Raw genomic sequence first — 5,187 nt, forward strand, 5'->3', positions numbered from 1 at the left:
ACGCTTACAATTGTACAAGATTGCCATTGGTTTTGCAAGATGGTGAACTTAATATTGTACCCTAAATTTCTATAAAATAGGATAGGATATGTATTGGAATTTGGGAAGGAAGATCTAGTTAATTGAGCAAATGATTGTACTGTAAAAACTAATAAGTTATTAAATAATAATGTATTTTGTATAAAAATGTTTTTCAATTTTCAAATTGAAAAAGGAAATTTCAATTGTAATCAATAAAAAACTGATTTTTTGTGTTGAATTTTCTTTTGTAGCTACAAGGAAAATGACATTTATTATTATCTTTTCGATGTCTGTTCCTTTGTGGGCTGGGCTTCTCAATAGCGCATTTGATACATAGGCCGTTGATGAACTGGGGGACATTTGTACAAAATAAACAAGAGACTTGGACATTTTGAGCCACTATTATTTTCTAGTCATATCTCATAGGTGGGCCTGCAGAATGAATTTGACAGTCCAGAATTTGGATTCAATCAATTACTCACAGCCGTTACCCACAAGAAGAGCAAATAGATCTCATAGGCTTTGCCATGTTGTAATGAACTAATAATTTGAGGCCCGTTAGCTCATGAATCCTTTAGGGTTTCAGTCCAAACTTATTAGGTATATAAGGAAAGCCTAAAACTTGTTTTCCAAGTCTTGAAGACCTACTTTTGTGTGATTTGTGAGGTTATTGTACCTTCTAATTCTTTCAAGCATCTACCAGAGATCACAGAAATATTATTTGTACCGGTGGAGTAAAAGTTGCAGCAAGTTTCAGCTATCATGTGTATTGAAGATCAAAACATGAACCGGAGATTCATGTTGGAGCAAGCTCACATCGGGTTCATAGCTCAGTTTGGTAACTGTAATTAGATTTACTACAAATTGGTATTCTTGATTGTGAATCTCAATTTGATATAGTGGATTGTTCTCTTGAGATCATTCCCCCCCAATTGTTTACCTTGAAACTAGTTTGTTTCATTAGTTTTTGTAGGTCATCACATTTTGTATTATTTTGATTTTTGCTGTGCACATTTTCTTGTGATGAATGTTTAACCTATATCTGAATAATTAACCTAAGTAAGAACTTGGCTAATAAATTAGGTTAAACATTATGTTTTCCAGAGGTCTAAAACTTACAGTAACCCTTTAGCAACTCTTGTGTGGGAGCAAATATTGTCTAAGGATAACATTCAATTGTACCTCCAAGCCAATCAAAATTTCTGTTTTTCTACTGGATCATTTTGTTATTTTATTATATTACTCTTCTAAATTCCCAATGGTGAGTGGATATTGAAACTTAATGGGTAAAATGAAAAAGACACAACTGCTCGGAGTTTTTAAATGTATACATGTCATAAATTTATACAGTCAGGTGGCACGATAGGAAGTGATCAACAAAAAGTCAAACGTTCCGCTTTTACCCTATGTGAAACTGTGAGAAGATACTGAAACTTAATGAATAAAATGAAAAAGACATAACTATTCGGTGTTTTTAAATGTATACATGGCTTGGATTTATATAGTCAGGTGGTGCAATAAGAAATTGTCAACAAAAAGTCAAATGTTTCACTTTATATATATATGTGTGTGTGTGTATTCTATTTTTTAAAGATCAAGGTGTTCAAATATACACAACCTAACCATTACGTGGCACCACCACTGATGATGTTTTTTTGGAGGGCCATGATTCCATTTTATTTGGTGTTTTCTGCAACTAAAAGTCTATTTAAAAGCCAAAAGTATTGTATCTTAATTGGCACCTCCTCTTCCATTTGTGCTTGGGGGTTTATGTGGGGGGGGGGGGGGGGGGGGTGGACCTTTTTTTCAATGGGTGGAATTCCTTACATGTGCCACATAATACATAGCAAGGACATTTGACTTTTGGTTAACCAAATAAATATTGTATCTCATAAAAAATTTTGAGGTCTCAAAAATAGTACACTTTATTATTTTAATATGAGATAGGTTCAAGTTACGCCTGATGTAATTTCACAAAAGTTACACCTTTTTATAACCATAGATCTTCATAAGATCTAAGGGTGAAAAACACAAATGCCATATCATTAATATTATGTCTAAAAATTAGTGAGTTACTTGCTCCCACATTAATTTCCCTAAATTCAATGCTTTTCTCTCTAAAGACTAAACCTAAACATCTTCTCTCTCTAAACTCACATTGTTCTCCATAGCTACACACTCTCCATGGGTCAGGTCACTGTATAAGAAGAAGCCATGAATAAGAGACGAAAATCACAAACACAGACAAGTTAATTATTTGCTATTGACTAGTACTTACTTTTCTTTAAGATACGGCTAGTTCACCGGTTCTGGTGGCAGAGACGCAGAGTGCCCAGGAGATTTTGTCCTTTCAAAACTCTGTATTTCTAACATTGGAAAAATGGGCATTTTTCTAAAAATTTTATTTTTGGCCTTAAAAAATTAAATTTAAAATTCATACAAATAAAAGAAGACACAAATAAATATGGTTAGCCTGAGCCATACCGATACATTGGTTCCTTTCTTCTTTCTTAAAATGTTGGAATATTTGCGATTCATGATCAAAATGTACAAGGGAAAGGGGAGAATAGATTTGAGGAAATGAAAATTATCACTCTCGTTTTGTAGCATTATTATTTGTCTCTTGATCAATCAATAAACCAAATTTACAATATGACAATAAAAGAACCAAATTATTTCTTTTACTTTACTCTCCAAAAAAAAAAAAAAAACCTCTCTCTTCTACAAGGGAAATTGAAACCTGATTTTAGCAATTGCAGGTTCATCAAATACAAAACTTGGACTTTAACTGCAAAAAAATTCTATCAGCTGTCAGCAGGGCGGAGGAGAGTCTGGAGCTGTGGAAAAGAAGCTGAGTTTAGAGGGAGAAGTTGTTCAGGTTTAGTCTATAGAGGGAGAAGCATCGAATTTAGGGTTGAATTTAGGGAAATAATTAATGTGAGGGCAAGTAACTCATTAATTTTTAGACTTTTTTTTTTTTTTTTTTTGAGAATCTTTTAGACATAATATTAATGATATGGGCAAAATCAACCCAAACTCATTTGCCAACCCAAACTCACCCAATTATTAATTGGGTTAAATGAGTGTTGAGGCCATTTGTAGAGGCCCAGGCAAACAGAAAAGCCCAATAATGAGGGCTACAAAGAATTGACAAAATAGATAGCAAAAAAACCATTAGGCCCAAGCGGTAGGAATAATGGATCACAGGTCCAACAAATAAATAAATAGGTCTTGAAGAGGCAAGCGGGCTCAAAGAAGCCAGGAAAGAAAGAAATAGCATCCCATGGGCAATGTATGAGGTAGAAAAGTGAGAAAGGGCCACCGCAGGTCCAAAGTAATGCAAACTAAGAGAGTAAGGGGTTTATGGCAGGCCCATGAACCCCAAAGATAAAAATAAGGTTATTAGGCCGGGGAAGCCCAATGAAGTTAATAAAAAGCCCATGGGAGTGTGGAATTAGCAAACGGGCCGAAGAAGCCCAAAGAAAGCAATCGGGCCGTGGATGCCCAAAGGAAAGCCCAAAGGGACATAGGAGCCCAGGAGTAAAAGCAAAAATAGTGCCCATGACAAGCCACTGAGAAAAGGGATAAATGGCTGGCCCAAAAAGAGGTCTAGCATGATCAAGTTATTACGGTAGGAATAACAGTTCAACGTTGCAAGTAATAAAGAAAATCAAGAGTGGGCCAAAGAAATGTAAGGCCCATCATCATACGAAGCCCAGCTCCTGAATGGAGCGAGAAACCAAAGAAAAGCCCACATGAAGGGTCAGGAAACGTAGACGGAGAGTCTCCAGATCACGGCAGACGCATGAGCAGCAGACAGGCTCTTGGACATATCCGAAAGGAAAGCATGTGCAAGGCCCAGGCACCACCAGCTTGTACCCAGCCAATATAGGACGTGGTGGGGCTATGGGCCAGAGGTAAGAGGTAAAAGGGGTATGGTTTGGTGGTGGGGAGAGGGGAAAAGATCTATTTTGCGGCTCCTGCCCAAGCCCTTTTGGGAGGTACGTCCTGTTGGGATGATAGACCACCCAAAAGAGGCAAGTTTAAGGGGGAACCGTTGGGTGCATGCCTTGAGAGTAGAGAGAGAAAGCATTTATACCGTGGCAGGAAGAAGTGTTACAGTATACAGAGGAAAGAAACAAACCTGCCTCTGTCTGGCAAGGGTGGATGTCGCACAGACCTGGTGGTCGGCAAGTATGCCCAGACCAGACAAAAGCGGTTAAAGGGCAAAACGGTAAAACATTGGTCACGACAGACACTATAAAAGGGCCCTTGCCGTGCCCTGAAAAGAGGATCGAAAAACAAAGCATTTTACGTTGTAGAAAGAAAAACAGAGTAAAAGGAATAGAAAAAAAGATAAGAAAGAAAATAGAAAAGAAAAGAGAGAAAATTAAGGAAGAATGAGAGGTAATACAGTGGGCATGCACCGGTAGATCAGTTTCCCTCTCTCCCCCCTTCAAATCTTGCTCTCTTCCAAAACGTAAACAAGGACTACTTTCTTTTTGGGCAATAACCATTAAGGTCCGACTCCCTCAAAGCCATTAATCCCCACAACAGGATCTTTTTCCTAGGAGATTATTTGCATTGAAAAGAGGCATTCTCCCCTCTTTGACTTTGCTTCGGCAGACTAAACTTAAAACTTGATTTATGCCTGTACGGCACCAAAATCCCTGGCCCATACAGGCCCTGGGCCCAGTCCCAATGGTACAGCGCCGAGATCCCAGGCCCATACAGGCCTTGGGCCTAGTCCCATACTGGCCTTGGCACAGGCCTAGTAGAAAGGTCAAGTTATCCTGTGCCCTCCTTGGAGCTTCCTTAAATACACTGACAAGTGTAGGGCATTGAGTTCCAAGAGGTGATCGGTCAAACGTTCCCGGTCAAGTATACGAATCATTCCCAGGAAAATGTGGTATGCACGGGAGACCGGGTTGCCGAGCATAATCGGTCCAGAAGAAATCAAGTTCCAAGACCATAAATGCAGCACCGCCCTCTCACCTAAACATCCACTTAAATCAAATAATATTGGACCTTCAATAGCACAAACGGTGACTGTAATCATAATCTCCCCACTAACCTTGGCTATAAATAGAAGAAAGTTGGGAGAAGAAGGGGGGAGAAAATTTGAGAGAATATAGTCAAGTAAGTGAATACCAACTGAGCGTTATT

The sequence above is a fragment of the Quercus lobata genome, chromosome 5 (assembly GCF_001633185.2).
Source record: "Quercus lobata isolate SW786 chromosome 5, ValleyOak3.0 Primary Assembly, whole genome shotgun sequence".
NCBI classification, from domain to species: Eukaryota; Viridiplantae; Streptophyta; class Magnoliopsida; order Fagales; family Fagaceae; genus Quercus; species Quercus lobata.